The sequence below is a fragment of the Netta rufina genome, assembly GCF_964035555.1.
Source record: "Netta rufina genome assembly, chromosome: 24".
NCBI classification, from domain to species: Eukaryota; Metazoa; Chordata; class Aves; order Anseriformes; family Anatidae; genus Netta; species Netta rufina.
The window spans coordinates 3905538-3923312 of record NC_140148.1 but is presented as its reverse complement, the minus strand read 5'-3'; the positions used below and the strand labels follow the sequence as shown (position 1 = coordinate 3923312).

The 17775-nt window shown below is 48.3% G+C and overlaps 1 pseudogene across 1 annotated transcript in view; it reads left to right on the top strand.

Moving 5' to 3' along the window:
• Window positions 1-17653, top strand: part of LOC311218445 (olfactory receptor 14C36-like) — a 38335-nt pseudogene extending 20682 nt beyond the window's left edge. Inside the window, exons 2-3 of the transcript in view lie at window positions 17115-17259; window positions 17525-17653. The product of the transcript in view is annotated as an olfactory receptor 14C36-like (transcript). The remainder of the gene's footprint in view (window positions 1-17114; window positions 17260-17524) is intronic.
• The last annotated feature ends 122 nt before the right edge of the window (window positions 17654-17775 follow it).

Sequence of the window (17775 nt, the reverse complement as noted above, 5' to 3'; positions counted from 1 at the left end):
GAAGTGCACACCTGCTCCAAAAACTGCTGAGAAACTGCCTCTGCAGAGAGTAGAAGGAGTCTTTAGCTTCCTCTCATCTGAAGCACTGCGTTATCCCCAGATTTACCCTCAAATAATGCACATGCCAGGTTAACTCCTGATGAGTGAGTGCCATCCTGGTGGGGAATACAGCGCAGTGTCAGTGACTCAGCCTGAGTGGGAGAATGTGCTGAGTACGAGGCATGGGGGGGGATGACTCACAGCACAGGAACAGGGGTTTGCAGGTCCAAAGGCAGCTAAGGAATGTGAAGTCCCTGGCGCTGGAGGATGATATGAATCAGGCACAACTTTACACCTTTCTCATCCGTTAATGAAAAGGAAAAGTAGGCCAGATTGGAAATAGCTGGAAATGGAAACCCTCTCTGGGCAGGGCTGACTCCACTTCTTTGCAAATGGCATCTATGGTGATGGGGAAATTCCAGCAGCCTCCAATCAGGACAGCCTGGGCAGCAACAGCCTCCCGCAGTTTTAGGGAACCATCGCTCCCCTAGCACTGCCCCTGAACACCAGGGACCACCCAGCAATCCTGCCTCATCCTGAGGACTCCTAAGGAAAGATTGCCCCTCCTGCAGTGAAAGAAAGTTCATCAGATTCATGCTAGCAGCAGCATAAACCTTCACAAAGGAGCTAATATACCCCCTTCTGGAGTGCCGTGTAGTTTAAATGAAAGCTTGCCGTCTAATTAAAATCCCTTCATCCATCTCATAAACATCCTGGAATCGTTTTTCTCTCTGACTGAATTATTTAAGAGTCCATTCCCTCAGGATTCCAGATGATTGTTTTAGTGTTGCATTGCTGCAAGTTCAGTGTGGTGAGAAACCCTTTGGCCTCTAAGGAACTTCATTTGTATAATAAACCAATACTGAGATATTGTGGCTCTGCATTTAGACATTTTCCTTCAGTGAAACCTGCCACTGGTGCAGGAAACCAATAACGCAAAGCTTTCAAGGACACCTCTGCTGCCCTTGTGCTTGCAGAAGCATGGGAAAGGGTGAGAGAAGGGGGCAACTCAAGGCTTCGATCAGTTCCCAACTCACTTGGCAGAGCAGCCCCAGAAATTGCACCTCCAGCACAACCAAGAGGTTCACATGGGATTGGGCTGGAGGAAGAGGAGGAGGAGGCAGGAGCTGCTTAATTAGGCCCTGCCACCATGGAAAACAACTGTGGCATCATGGCTAAATGGTTCAGGGGACTTGTGGGATATAACCACACAGCCGAACAGAGGGGCTTCTGCTAAACTGCCCCAGCAGACTCCCAAGTTGTTCTCTTCTACAGCTCCGGCTGAATTTCAGCCATCTGTAGGTGGCAGCCAGACACAGCAGGACAGCAAGCACTGTCAGGGCTGGCTGAAGTCCCCATCAGGCCTGGTCGGGAGGCCCAGAGTCCAAGCAGACCTGCTGATGTTGGTTCCTTTGCTTCCACTGGTACCTCGCAGCGTGCTCTGCTGGGCAGAGATGCCACAGGGGAAAGGAGCTTCTATAGCTACAGTCTATGCCATATCTTTACCTACAGCTAAAGTTCCTGCTAGCCCAGTCTTTCAAAATCTGCTTCAAAATCCACCGCTATTCCTTTTTGTGACCCCTTTGGTAGGTCTTGACCCACCAACAGATGGGCCAAGGCCTTCAACTCAGGCAAAGCTCCTCACCCGTGGCAAGGGACAGACACACTCCAGAGCCTGGCATTTCCCATCTGCTTAGCTTCTTGACCCATGAAAGATGCCTTTGGGATCCCTCTTTCTTGGGCCAGGCATGTACGTGGCAAGGAATGATGCCTCCAAATGACTTTAATAATGTGGAGAAGTGATTGATCGAGGCATTTCACATGAGCGCTATCACTTTGCCTCCCTCACAGTCACTCTGGAATTGCTAATCATGGTACATCAAATCCAATTTAATTTCAATTACAATCTCTCTGAGAAAGCTTGTGGCTTCTCTCCCCATCCCCCTTCATGTGCTGCATGCATCCTGCTCTCACAGATACACAGAGCACTCTCAGAAAGGAAAAGAGCCAATACATTTCTGTTGCATTAACAAAAGTTTTCACTGGCTTTTTGCTCTTCCACACATATAGGCATAATGAGAAAGTAGGAATATTATTAACAAAATGTTGCTTGCAATATTAGGAGTTAATAGATTCCCATGGGAAGGAGACACAGTTCTGACTTCAGCCTGACACTTTGGAAGAAGCAGAAGAAAGAACTTTTTTTATTATTTGAATGACATGCGGCTTGGAAAGCTGATGAAAATTGTATTGATTTCAACGAGGTTGCGGAATCATTATGAAGGATCTGGCTAGAACATAGAATAGCTGTTTATCTATTCTGCAAATGACATCTGCAAGCCTATGTTCAACAGGAGCTGTGAGATTCAGGGAAAGACAGAAGTGATCTGTGTCTGCACAGCTCCGTGGGAGACGAGGGAGGGGGGACATGCTGCAAGCAGGAGGGAGCACTTGGGGAGTGAGGGGAGGGAATGGGCAGAGAACAGAGGGACACAACCCAGGCTGGGACCTACCTTCACCGCTGGAAAAAAAAAGGGGGGGGGGGGGGGTAAGGCCATGGCCAGTGGCAATAAGATGTGCTTTGTTCTTGGCTGTGGTGTGCATGGCCCAAAACATGTGTTTTTATGGTCAAACTTCCAGATGTACTCATCCAGCTCAGCAGTGCCCTTCTGCTTCATCTCAGGCCTGACACATACATACACATATATATCTGTGGATTTTATAATTAATTCCTACAAGTAGGCCAGTGGGGCTTTGACAGTGCTGAGATTGCCTCTAGCATTTTCATTTTTCCCTTTATTATTTTTTTTAACTTTGCAGCTGCTCCTGCCTGCTCTACAAACCTAGTTCGCTTTGGAAAAGAACATGAAAAGTGGAGAAGACAAAAACAGCAATTAGCTATGTGGCCCTGCACACAGTCATTAGAGCACAGGAGATCAGAGCCTCCCTCTGAAGAGCAAATTACAGCTGGCAGCTTTGTGGGGGCAAAGAGACTTCCAAGGAATGTCACAACCAGGGTTATTTTCATTTCTGTTCCTTTCCAGTTTATTGCAATTGACTCTGATTTGGAAAATGTCGTTTAAAAGAATAATAAATTGGAAGCTCTCAGAAGCAGCTCTTCACCGCTACTCTGGAATGTGTGGGGTTCACCCTGATTGCAATGTGGCTGGACCCAACCCCATGCAAAAGCATGGGATTTTGAAGAGGTTACTGGTTATTTTATTGCATGCCAGCACAGTACAAGAGCCTAGAGAGTCTTCAAACACACCCCAGGCCCGCCACAGGTGAACGCTTGGAGGACAACCTTATAATTTGTCTCTCTTCCCTCCTGTATAGAGATAGCAGGGAGAGAGCTGTGTGCTGCAGTCCCCCTCTTCCCTTCCATCTCTTACAAGAGAAATACAAATCTATATCGTCCCCCATCCCCCTCTCAGTTATTAATTTTTTCTCTATTTCCCCTTCCCAGAACACTTTTTTCTTTCTTCCTTCCCACAGCACACGTGCTCCCAACTTTCAGGAGTTAGCTCTAATGAGTTGCAGCCCTTTGGCACTTCTCCCTGAAAATAAGCCTTTTTTATTTCATATCCAAATACTTTTCAAATTTCAGCAAAGCCAAGAATCTGCCTCCAATTGAAAGAGCTTTTCAGAAATATGTCTCAAGCTGAAGCATGAGCCTCACCGGAGCTCTATACCCGTGCAAGTGAAAATGGAAGTTGTCAGGAGACAATGAGATTAAATCTTCACAAAGTGTGAATAGCAAATGACCAGACTGCTATGAAAAAGAGAGGGTTGGAGATACAAAATGCTTCTAAATACAATTTCTAAAGATTTTGAAGATGAAATATAATATAATAAGGAAAGAAAAGAAGAAGGAAATCAAAGGCAACAGGAGAAGCATTGACCCTTTGGATGGAGAAGACAGCCAGAGCCAAAGGTCATTCAGGGCTGTCTTTGGCTGGGGACCAGGTGGTTGCAGGTGGGGTGGCTCTTCCACAAGGGACATCGGGGCCACCTCCTCCTTGCTCAAGTCCCCAGTGACATGATATGCACTGTGCTGGTGCAGCCAAACCTAACTGTGTCTGAATTGAGGAGGGGGCAGCACAGGTGTCCCCAGGCACTACCTTGGATACTCCTGTGGGCGTCCTTTTTCCTTTCTGAGGCTCCAACCCTAGGACAAGATGAAATGTGCCCTAGAAGCCCCCAGACTTCCTTTATGGCTTGAAGCGTGATACCCCTAGCTTAATACTTTTATCCAGTTTCTTACAGGAGTGACTTATTAAGCAGCTGAGTGTTTTACCAGCTCACCCTTGCCCAGAAGTGAGTATGCCAGTGCTGGAGGAGAACTTCAGTGTGAATAAACCTTGACCCTTCACTTTGTAGGGGTCTGCTCTGAATAAAAGCAACGCTATGAATAAAAGCAACGCTTCCCACTGCACCTGTAATGAGAGCTGGGTTATGAACCTGCTCCATTGGCTTCCACAAGATCCCTTGTTTTCAGCAGAGAGCATCCTAAATCAGAGTGGTGATGCCTGACCAGTCCATGGATAGTGGTGCCAGTAGGGTGCAGCGAACAGGACTTTGCTTCTCTCCCCACACACTTGAACACATTGGACTCAGCTCTGGAACTGAGCTAACCCACATACTCAAAAACATAATGAGAGTATTGGAAAGAGACCATGTGAGAACTGATTGACCGTGCATACGCTGATATCAGAAATTACTTAGCTGAAAATGCCACCCAGAGCCAGGGGGGCTGGGGCAGCCTCAGCAGCCAGGACATGGGCGATGGCACTCGCTCTGCCCACACCTGGGACTTCCTCATGTCCTCTGGCACTACGTGTTTTTGTCAAGGCAATTAAGTGCAAAAACGCTCCACTTTCTGATCTAGCAAAGGTTCCCCCAGGCAGTCCCCGGTGGAGCAGAGCATTTATCAGAGCCACAGACAGGCAAAGCTCTCTGTGGATCTGCCTCCCCCAGGCACTGTCGCTGGACCAGGCGCCCTGCCTGCAGCCTGGCACCGCTCACTGTTTCCCAGCTGATCCTTTAGATTTGCTCTTTGCCTCCGGCAAATCCCTCTGCATGGCTGCTGTGCTGTCAGCCTGACTGAGATGAAAATGCTGTTGAGCACCTGCCTGGTCCTCGCTCCCTGCACCAGCAGTGCTTCTAGTGTGGAGTAGTAGAGGACAAACAGCCTTGTCCATCTCTGTTTTCAGAGGTGAGCTGGACTCTGCTTGCAGGTGATCATTGTCATGACTGGAGCCACCTTCAGTCATTCCTTGGGCCCTCTGAATTATTTCAGCAGAATCCAGCCAGGTGGATGAACAATGTCCACTCCTTGCCCTGTTGGCTCCAAGGAGTGCTCTTCTCTCTGAGTACACCACGGTCCTTCAAACCCTCACAAATACAAACAGCAAACCTCTACAAATCACGGTGGAGCACAAGCCTGCTTTTTTCCAGTTAATACATCACGCTGTGCAATTTGTGAGCCTTTTTTCTCCCGCTGGTACCAACACTTACGTCCCCTGGGAACAGCCGTTATTGAAATAGAGGAGCTGGGGAAATAACTGCATCCACACCAAGATATATACAGACAGAGAGAGAGACATCTAATTACTCCACTTTTTTAGGACCGGCTCTTTTCCTTGTAGGATGTAACTTTATTGGCTTACAGGTTATACCAAGGAGTTCACGATGTGCTGCAGCTCACCAGCATCCCCCAGTCCAGAGTCTGATTTACTTCATCTCCAGTGTTAGTGAAACATCAAAGCTTGAACCCCTCCAGTCTGATCCAAAGTATTTGTCAACAGAGCCTCGGGTCAATGTCAGCAACTCTGGTTGGTTTTATTCCTTCTCTGAGGTTTCTTGGCATCACAGCTGAACACAGGGAACCTCTCTCTAGCTCTCACTCATTCAGCTCTCTCTGTGCCACTACGTTTAAGTGGAGACCTAATGCATTGCAGCAGGTAGCTTGTCACAACATATTAGCGGGGTATCTCTGGATAATTCCCTTCCATCAGCTGAACTACATCTCACTTTCTGGGAAGATTTTAAGATTTTTTTTTTTATGTGTTGTACAAGGCTCAGGAAATAGCTGTGACTTGCTTTGCAGGGCTACAGCACAGCCTGGATGGTCCTTCACCTGCTGATTTTGATGTATGCCTTGAACTGATTTTTTCCCCATATCTGATGACTTTCCTCCCCTTCTACCTTTGTCTTGCTGAAGCCTTCATTCATCTGACTTGTCATGATGATGTCTCCTATGGGGTGGGAAGAAAGGAGCTTAAGGTGAGCAGCCCCTGTGCGGAGACCTCCACAGAGACAGATGACCACCTTCACCCAGCTAGAAAGATAAAAGTTGGAATGAAATGAACAGAAAGGACAGAGGTGAAATAAGTGGTTTTGCTTTACCAAATGTTTTAGTGCCTTAAAAAAATCTCCCAAGCCTGACACCAGGATGCACTTAGGCCTTTTCCCACTGAACATCATTTGCCAGCCGCCAACTCATTTAGCATTAAATAATCCCAGTTGCCATCACGGGGTTGGTTAAATGGCAGGCAAATGGATACAGATCAGCCTGCCTCATCCTACAGCACAGTGATTACATGGAAGATGTATTGGCTGGGTAAGATTCACAGCGCAGCTATTAAGCTGACTGGGGGCTGATCCAGGTCCTTTGGCTGGAATAACAAGGTTAATCACACAAACTTGTTTCATGACAATTATTTTTGTGGCTCAAGCTCCCCACGCATCTTCATCATAGCAGTATGAACACAGCATAGAGACCATGGGAATGGCACTGAGGAACAGAAATCATCTGTAATTCACTGCTGTCTTCCTGGGGTTTGGGATGAAGCTGCATCCCCTCTTCAAAGGGAGCCCCCTGAGAGGGGATCCAGGCTCTGGGCTCACCGCAGTGTTAGGAAACAAGACCACAAGTATCTGGGGATGATCTCAGCTTCCAGACACTGGATTTAGGGATGGAAACATGGCTGAGCCACTGCCAGAGTCCCAGCACCCCACGACCAGACCCTGGGGCACAGCAGCAGGGTTTTCCTTCCCCTGATCGGACCTGCAGCCCTACAAAGCTTGTGTTAGAATAAAACCTATGGCACAAATAAGCTCTTGCAAAATGTACATTAATTTCAAGGGACCAGAGCAAGCCCAGAATCTGATGGGATCACTGGGAAGAAGGGCTGGTCCCAGACAAGATGCACAGGTTCCTTCTTTTCCACCAAGCTAAGCCAAGCACTTCTGGTCCCTGGCCAGCTGAGCATGCTAAATGATGACAACAGAGTGAGAAAAGGGACAGAAAGACATTAAAGGCTAGGAAAAAAGGGGAAAAAAAATCATCAAGATCTCTCTGACCTGGGCAATGTTTAAATCTCAGGAAGAATTTGAGTATTTTAACATTTTTCTGTGCATCCAAGGGCCCTGGCAGAGGTCAGGCGAAAGGTTTTTTGGTTTGCAGTAGTGGACCTTTGCTCTGAGAACAAACCTCCACCCTGGTGTCTGCCACCAAGGAGCAATTTGCCTCTGCAACCTCCTGAGCTTATAAAAGCTGACAAAGGTCCTGGGTCACCTCAGGACAGACAGGATTGTATTGATGGTGATACCTCAGCCTGGCATGAACATAATGGCTGTGTGCATTAGTTATATTTATGCATGTTTTTCTTCTTTCCTTACAAAAAACAAAAACAAAAAAAAAACAGTCTCTCGGTGCTCCTCCACCCTTTGACTGCAGCAGGACATCTCTGGCACTGTAGAATCGCAGAATTGGCCAGTCCTCAGTCCTGTCAGCTACAGTAAAACTGAGCCCTGATGAAACTGCTCAGCAGCAGGTATAGTCTGAAATACAAAAAAGTATCAAAAGACATAGCTCTTGTCCACCAGCCAAGCACTGGGACAGTGGCAGGTGAAGACTGCTGGTTGTTTCTGCTCCCCCTTATTTTGGGGCATCTGTGATTTTGTTTGCAGTTCTCGTGGAAACCAGGAGGCAGTGGAGTCTAGTGTCCTGGTTTCAGTTAGAACAGAATTAATTTTCTTCCTAGTAGCTGGTGGAATGCTGTGTTTTGGCTTAGGATGAGAAGAGTGCTGATAACACCCCGATGTTTTAATTGTTGCAGAGCAGTGCTTATACCAAGCCAAGGACATCTCAGCCTTTCGCTCTGTCCTGCCAACAGGCAGGCTGGGGGTGCAGTAAGAGCTGGGAGGGGACAGACCCAGGACAGGTGACCCGAACTAGCCAAAGGGGTATTCCATACCATCTGACGTCATGCTAAACAATATATAGGGGTGGCTAGCTGGGGGAGGGGGCCGGACTGCTCGGGGTTAAGCTGGGCATCGGTCAGCGGGTGGTGAGCAATTGCATTGTGCATCACTTGTTTGTACATATTATTAGTAGTAGTATTATTATCATCATTGTATTATTATTATTATTATTTTCCTGTCTTATTAAACTGTCTTTATCTCAACTCACGGGCTTCACTTTCCATTTCTCTCCCCCGTCCCAGAGAGGGAGGGGGGAGGGTGAGCGAACGGCTGCGTGGTGTTTAGCTGCCAGCCGGGTTAAACCACGACATCTAGTCTTGCTTGTGTCCCCTAGGTGGCATCTACAGACTATGCCATGACTTCCCAGCGCTTTCTCGGGGGTAGCCTGCTTTCTGAAACTCGGCGCAGCTCTTCCCATCGGGCTCGATGTTGACTGCTTGTGTTTGCAGCAAAGGGGCTGAAAAGCCACCAACCCTCCCTGGCCACATCTTCTGGGTTAGTAACATCTCCACCAGCTCCAGCTGAATTTCACCCCTCCCCTGATGCTTGTATCTCCTGATGGATTCACCCTGTAAAATTCCTGCTTGAATACCACATTGGGATCCTGCTCTGCAATTCACCCTGTTAAAAGCATTTATATATGTTATAGAGGCTCTGCTTTGCCTCTATAATGTTCTTTACAAGCTGGGAGTTAAGCTTAGTTTGCAATATGGGAAATGAAAGCACAGAGGAGCCCTAATATGCCCAAAACAGTGGAGCCAAGCAGATTTCTCATAAGAATGAAAAATACTGGGGAAAAAAAAAAAAAAAAAAAAAAAAAAAAAAAAAAGCCTGATTTCCCTCACTGCCCCTGATCTACAGCATATGTGGAGGAAATTGCATGGGGTGATGCTGGTCCAGGTCCCTCTTGTGATGTAGGGATTGGCCTTTGGGCATCCGGTTTGCTTTAGCCCAATTTTCAGGCTTACCTCTGAAAAGGTTCCCATCTGCCTGGGGTCTGGTCTTCTGCAGCTGTCACCACTTCTCTCCTTCCCAGCACACCTCCAGGGACCGTCACACCTCAGTGCAGCCAGGCTGGAGGCAACTGCCCCTGTGTGCTCTGCCCAAATGGGGAATGAGAAAAGGAAACTTCTGGGAAATCCCAGCTCTGAAATGCAGGAGCTAAGGAAACAACAAGCAAGGACAGGCCCCTTCAAACAAACATCTGCTGGATTAAGCTCACAAATAACACATTGTAGGACCCTTGAAATAATCCTCGTCTTTGACATCTCCCCCCTGGAGGATAATGGGTGGTGAGCAGTGGTTTGGGGTCACAGTCCGGAATAACAGCAGCCACTGCGTGTCTGTGCACCTGTGTCTGGGAGCAAACTCCAACAAGGCAGCTCATCCTTCCCTGGTCAAAAGGAAGAAGGTGCCTCAGAGAAGCTGCACTGTGACCTACATGTACTTACAGAAGGGCAGGAGGTTGTACTGGACATCCTACTTATCGAGCACACGTGTGAATTTGCTGGGGAAGCATGCTGCTCGCAAAGGGATGGGGTGCAGCAGGCTGCAGTGCTGGTTCAGCATCTTGGAGCATGACATAAATCACCACCACTGCTCCGTCCAGTGAGTGTGGGGGATGCATGTTCCCTATAGGTGCTCCACACAAGATAATAAATGTCTGATCTCTGCCAGGAGGCAGTGACAAATCAGCAACACATTTAGCTCTGACCTCGTTGCACATGGCACTGCTCAGGAGCTGGGGATTCAGCCACAGCAGAATCCACTGGGACATGAATCAGCCAAGGACGAGGACACATCCCTGATCTTTTAGAAATTTTATCTTGATAAGGCATTTCTTATTCCTTGATATGGGGTTTCTAAGGGCACCAAGACTTGAGAGCATCTCTCTGGGGCTGGACCAGGCTCCCATCTTCTTGCAGAGCTTTGGCTGCTGTGTGCTCCCCATCTGAAATCCCAGCAGCCCAGAGAGGTCCCTGAGGGTCCCTGTGACCATGGCCATATCCATAGGAGAAAAACGAGTCTGTGGAGGATACCCTGACCTGCACTACTTGCCCGTGAGGAGGAGAGGATACCTCTTGGCAACACCACCACACAATAAATTACCAGTCCTGTGACCAGGTTGAGGAGACAGAGCAGGTGACACTGAGAGAGCCTGTGCATTTCTGGGCTGGGATTAGATGTAAGAAAGAATAACCAGTGCTAGAAATCACAGGAATGGAGAATAACCACACTGGAGGCCTGGGTGAGCAGCCCAGGCAGCCACTGCCTCCATGTCCTGACCTGCTTCTCCCTGCCACCCCCTGCCTGCTGCTCCTTGGCTAATTTTAGGTTAAAGGAACTTTATCAGCTGCCGAGCCTCCAGCATGCTCCAGGCACTCTGTAAGAACCCAGACTGCTCCCTGTGGCTTTCCAGAGGGAAAAATATTCAAGAGGTTTTGAGGGCGGCAGAAGTGACAGCTTGCTGCGAAGCAGCCACAGCTCCTGCCTTGGAAGAGCCTGGGAAAAATATCTCCTGGACTGGAATTTCTTGAGGACCATTTCTTGGCATCACTGTTCTTGTTTTGGCACCTTCATCTTAGGGGAGACTCTCATTTAATGCTGGAGGAGGCATCCCAACTTCCTAGAAGGCCCCAGCTGTTAAACGGCCTAAATTTCCAGATGCTTTGTACAGAAAAGATCCACTCTGGGCTTCTTATCCTCACAGGTTTGGTGCCTTTGGATCATGTTTCTTTGCTTTCATTTTCTGTTTTTCCTATCTGAACAGAAGAAGACAATTCCTGAAGGTTCAGGAGCTGGAGCCTGACAGACCAATATGCTGGGGCTCCCAATAAACCTGAGCAACATGAACAGCTCTGCCTTGAAAGCAAATGAAACTTGTTCCCTCCCATGGCCTTGCTCCCAGCCTTGAACGTGGCAAAAATTGCATCTTGCACCTTACTAGGCTCGCCTTCCAGCAGGAAGTAGCTTTGAACTAGTAGCAGGAAGCAGGAAGCGCACTGAAACGCCAAGATGGAGCCAGAACTTGCAAAAATGTGTTAATTCTGATGCATATGCTCAAGCTAATGGGAATGCAGAGACTTGTGTTGAGTCATCCTGTGGTGCAGCAAAACCACTAGTAGAAAAAGACCCAGGAGACCACATCCCTGCCCAGAGTGGGTGTGATTGCCCTTCTGTAAAGTGGATGAAGCCCATGAGTGGGGAAGATGGACTGTGTCTGGTGGAGCTGAGCACGGTTTTCTTCTGCTCGTAGGTCATAGTGATGCCAGCACACCTTCTGCTGGCACACGAACAGAAGCAGCTCCAGCTGCTGCCCATTTCCTTCCTGCACTGAAGATCTAAACCTGCTGCTCTCTGTGCTGCCATCACAGCTGGTTTCTGAGCTGCTTCTCTTGATAATTGGCAAAGCACAAGCAGCAAGATTGATCGGAGAGTGGAATTAGATTCTGAGGCTGGTAGCTGCATGTCCCAGCACCCTGGAGACTGTAATCGCCTCAGTGAGCATCAGAAAGTAGGGAAGATGGACAGGGAGAGAGGAACAAGCTGTAGCAGGTATCTGCTAATGCCTCCATGGGGCTCTGCTGATGAATTCAGCCCTGTGGAATTGCAACGTGGAGAGGTTAGGGGACAGTGTCCTTTCTCAGGGCAGCACACCCAGTGTCAAGCAGCTGGGGGTGAGGATGTGGCAAGGGAGGACTTGTTCTCCTCTCCTCTCCTCTCCTCTCCTCTCCTCTCCTCTCCTCTCCTCTCCTCTCCTCTCCTCTCCTCTCCTCTCCTCTCCTCTCCTCTCCTCTCCTCTCCTCTCCTCTCCTCTCCTCTCCTCTCCTCTCCTCTCCTCTCCTCTCCTCTCCATTTTTTCTTTTTCAACCAGAAAATAGCAATGCACTTCTCCAAAGGCAGCTCTGACCTGTTATTAACTCTGGAGTTAATACAGTTTCTACAGTGATGCTCTCCGTGTGCATGGAGGGAGGAGTGGGCTGCCACACACAGCTTTCCCACTCACATGCAAAGTCCACCAAAATGACATTCAAAAGCATATGCCAAAGAGGGAAACACATCCCCCATCCAAACTGGATTCCTTTCTACAGACCAGCTTTGTGATTTCCTTCCCCTTTAATAAACTTTGGTTGACCCTCACTCAGCAGTTAATTTTACTTAATGAAAGCAAACTCCTGCTTGAACAACGATGGAGTAAAACATTCACAAGGAACACAGTTAACAAACTGCCAAGTTCTTAAACTCTATGGAATTGAGCATTAGTCCTTTCTATGCTCCTGATGGTTTCCATAAAGAAGAGCAGACCAAAAGAAGCACCCAGTAAATGGTTGGCCTTTCTTATATTTCCCAAGCTGAAGCAGCAAAAATCTACAGGATCACAGTTACCACGCTCCTGGAGAAAAACATTTGATAGAAGTAGGATTTTTACCTACATGGCCAAACCATTTTATCACAACTAGTAGGCGAGATAGTTATCCCATCACTTCTCAGATCATCCACCTCATCCACATTCAAGCCACAGCTGGAGAAGCAGAGGATGTGGAAACCTGGGGTTCATCAAGTGTCAGGAGATTGCCTGTGACATTATTATAAGGAAAAAAATGTGCCAACATTCCCAAAGACACACACACACAAAAAAAAATAAAGGCAGAGAGGATATAGAACTGCTCAACACTTTGTCAGACTTCTTTTGTGGCTGCCCTGGCAAACTATGTTGTACCAGTATCAACCACATTAGCCATGAATATTTTCCAGAAGCCACGGTATTGGGCTCAGAAGGATGGAGGAGAATGGCTTTGGGGGATGTAGCCTTGCAGAACACCTCAGAACATCAGTGGAGTTCAGCTTGGGGTTGCAATACCCTAAAAACAGATGGAGATGAGGCCTCATACTGGCCTTGGGTGTTGAAAAGAGACCTCTCATTAAGGAATCATCCACCCTCTCATTAAGAAATAAGGGAAGGAAGAGGAAACCTTCAGCAAAATCCCAGCAAGAGCATAAGATCTGCCCGAGCAGGCAATGATCTTGGTCCCCCTATCCTCCCATACCATTCCTGGCAGGCTCTTGCTTAGCCTCCCAAGCCCATCGACCCCAAGGGCACTGGGCCATCTGGTCTCTGCTCTTCATGCTACCATAATGATGCTTTTTATAGAATTTTCCATTATGTTTGTTTTTACTTTACTTTTATTTCGCTGCTTTTTTGCTCTCTGCATAGAGGCCCCGTGCGTCATTCCTTCTGGGTTTTATTTGATTGTCTTTTGGAGATGAGAAGATTAATATTTCATCAAATGTACAGGGAATAAATAACCAGATTTGAAAGACATCCACAGTCTCTCCTGCCTTGACTGGCATTTACGGGGCTGAAAAAAGGGGAGGTATTTTTACAATGAGACATTTCTGAGGAAGCCACAATCCTTGCCATGATCTCTGCAGAACATTTCCATTGCTTGTGGCACATCCATACCCACAATGTGGTCATGCTCAAAGTGTGCATTAGCTGTAACATTCAGCACACTGTGGCTGTGGCTTTTCACCCCACCTTGCCAGTGGCAGGTCCCCTCGGGGCACAGGTATGTCCTCATGTCATCAGAGCTGCTCTGGCTACAGTCCATGCAACAGCATCATCTACACCTATGCTACACTGCCACGTACATCAGCACAACAAAACTTTCCTAAGGGAGATGCAGCCACAAGCAGGCTGGCTGGATGCTGGCAGGTTCATGCATCTTTGTCACACAGCTCATGAAAGCAGAGCACTTTGGGCTGCTGGCTCACTGGGATGAGTCTCCAGCGTAAATCTGGGGAGTTTTTCCGGATCACAGACTGTGGCATTTTGTCTGATAGGGAACACGAACATGGCAATTGGCAAATTTGGGTTGACTTAGCTAAAAGCTTTTTGATTGAGGAAAATAATAATTATGACTATTATTGTGATTAGTTTAGCATCCTGCCTTGAGGTTTAATTAGCTGTAAAACAAAAGCTTTTCTCTTCCCATTCTATTCAAAACTGACACTTCCCTCCAACAGAAATCTGAAAAATATGACAAGCTATTTTAAGAAGCTCAGAAATCAAATTAGATGTTCAGTGAGATCCCAGATCTTTGTGGGTTTCCCAGCTTCCTTGAGTTGCTCGCTTTTATTTGCAGATGCTGTCTCAGCGTTTCTGTTGACATGATGTACTGATGCACACAATCTGGGAGAGGGAAAAGAAAGCATGGGAGGGAATTATCCGTGCACTGAAGGAATCGGTCGCTTGCTGCATGGAGCAGTGAGTCAGAGCAAGACTCAGCACACCGTGTGTCCTGGCTGGCTTTTCCTTCTCCTGGGAGTATGCTGTTTTCTGTCCCTGCATGACTGCATCAACAACTCCAGCCTCTCTGGTAGAGTTTGATGGGACGAGCAAGGGCCCAAAGTGTCTGGAGGCCACCCAAGCCTTTCTCAGGGTCTTCAAGGCCAACAAACCTTTCTGCCAGCACAGTTCTAAGGCATTAACCATTACAAGTGGTTGCTGGTTGAGCAAGGAGCCAACCTCCCAACAATGTATTCAGCAGGTCTTTGGGTTAAGCTTTGCCCTGTAAGGCTTGCAGGGACAAAGCAGGCTATATGGAACTGTTAAATACAACAAGACTGCCCAAAATTTGGAGCACAGTTGTACAACGTCTTGGCATGTGGAACACCTGGGCCCAGCAAACACTTTTTTTGGGCAGATAGAATTAGAGAACATCTTCTTCCCTTCACTACAGGTCCAGAAGGAGGAAAAATGGTCAAAGCTTGGAGACAGAGCCTGAAACTGGATTTTAAAGCAGGTCCTCACTGTGACAGCACTTCCTGCACTGAACACCACACTAAAACCCATCCTCTGCTTTCCTCAGTTGTCACAGAAAAGGAACAGCCCCAACCAACCAGCAGGGAAACTGAGGCCCATTGCCAATCTTGGCTGCATTTTCAGCTGAAAAGCCAAATTCCACTCTTCTACCAGCTTGGCCTCTATGTCCATGACACTGGGGATTGCTTTTTGCCTGCAGACATCCCCGTTGGAAGCACCAAGTACCCGTGGCCATCACTGCTACCAGTGCCCCAAGGGGGAAGTGGGGACGTGTGCCAGGTTCCCCAAGGGCAGGGACTGGCTCTGGTCTTGTCCCTGTTGGCCGTGCCATGCTGGATGGGTGCACAGAGCAGTCCCAAGGGGGCTGGGAGGATGGCTGCAGGGTGACAGGAGACAACGGAGGAATGCTGTGGTGGCACAACTCACACAAACAGCCCCAAAAATCCAAACATCCTGGAGCTGCTTGGAAACAAAAGCATCAAACCATGTGCAGTTACATAAAATAATAATATATCAAAAGCAGATAAAGTCAGGCTAAATCACTCCTCTCCCTCCTTCCTGGAGATCCAATATTTCTCTTCATTTTCCCCATCCCTAATACCCATCTCCTACGTTTGTCTCTGCACCGCACCAAGGAGTTTGAGATTAACCATGACGAATGGACTGATTTCCTTGTCTCAGGGACTGTTTTATTTTTCCTTTGCTACATCTGACAAGTTGCATTTTGCTATAAATCCCCTCAATTAGGCCTTTAAAACAGCACTGCAGTCATTTCCCTGATATATGGGGAAGGAATTATCTTCACGTCCCTGGCAACCAATTCCTTAACTAAAAATAGTTGGTGCTCTCTTTGGCTTTCACCCCACACTCCAGGCACCTGAGATGACAGTGGCTATTATTGCATGTGTCCTGGCCTGGACATGCTGGGATGGGTAAGGACTAGCCCCAGGAGGGTGAAAATGGTGTTTTCTCCTGGTATTTCTGACCAGCACATGCCACAAAGCCTCACTCGTGGCGTGGGAGTGAGGTGAGTCTCAGCACTGCTGGGGACCAGGCCAGACCTGTGGCTATCTGCAGAGGGGTGAATGCTCACCCAAGCCTGATCCTGCAAGGATGTGGGAGCAACACCCACTTAGGCAGTGTCAATCCTACAGCTCATAAGTTCAATACCAAAAAAAAATAGCCATTACCAGAGAGCTGAGCTGAATTTGGGGCATGGTGTGGAAACAGGGTCCCCAGTGCTCCTGGCTGTAAGGTGTCACCTGTGCCTCATAGATGTCCCCAAAACCAGAGCGTGGAGCCGTGCCCCAGCCCCATGACACTCTTGGGGAAGGGGCTGAATTTTTCTGCCCATGGGGAAATGCCAGCAAAAATTCTGCCTTGCCCCAGAAGACTCAATCCCTGCCTCCTCACCACTGAAGAGGGATTTTTCCCTTAGAAAGTTTTGAAGAGAAAGGAAATGCAGAGGTAGCTCTGGAGCATGTCTTGTCCTGTCACTTCTGGGGGGTAGGGATATTAGGAGACTTAAGAAACAAAGAGTTTCCTCAATTTATCAGAGCTTTACATATTTTCAAACACAGTTGCTTAAATCCAGCTAATGCTGAAAGATTTAGGTCTGGGTTGTTTATTCCCTTTAATGACTGGGCTGGGAGCTTTTACCCTTTGGGGTTTGGGGTGTGCCATTGGTTGCAGCCCTGGCCAGCCACTCACACCTTGGTCCAGCAGATGCAGGAAGGACCTCATTCACCTTATTCATGCTCTCTCCCGTGCTTCACAGGCAGAAAGTGGCTCAGCAAAGATGGATGGAGGCATAGGTTGGGAATCCATCAATGGACACTGCCCTCTTATTGATCTGTCTGCCACGTGTTGTGGTCAGAGGCTGTGACTGGGACAAAGAGGGGTGCATAGTGCTACACCCTGCAAGGGGCTGGCAGCAGGTGCACCAGAATCAGGAAGGGGAAATGTCTTTTTTACCCCCCAGAATGGTGACACTGAAGGTTATGTCTGCCATTGTCCCCTTCCCAGCAGCATACCTGGACTCTCCTTATTTTCTCAAGGAAAATGGAACCATAACTTGCTGCCTGGCTTTCTGCTGCCAGGTCATTGAGCCAGGCTGCCTGGGGCAGGTGAATGAACCATGGCTGGAACAAACACCCCAAGCCCCAGGTGGGTGCAGAAGGGATGCCCAGAAACCGCTCTAGCTTCACACAGAGATTCATCCAGCCCAGAGGTGGACCCAAGAGATGTGGGACACCACCCCAGAAGCTCAAGCTGGAGGCTTCCAGGTGATTGCACAGAACAGAGACCCCTTAACATCCAAGTTTTAGGCAGGAGGGCATCTGTTAGCCCCAGAAGCACAGTCCAGGCCCCCAATGCTCTCCCCCTCCCCAGAACATGTGTCCCCCAGACCAGTGCCCCCCACTGTCAGTTCAAGTCCCACTGCTCCCGCCCCATTGCTTCTGCCCCTTCTTCCACCCATCCTATGTGAAAAACAGCCCTCAAGCAGCACCCCCTCCATGACTCAGTTTGCCCTGTTAAGATCATTGTCTCCAGCACATCCCTGCTGCATGCAAGGACCCACGTCCCCCCCTTGTCCCTACAGTATCTCGAGGAGGGGCTGAAGCCCTTTCTCCCCCATCCCT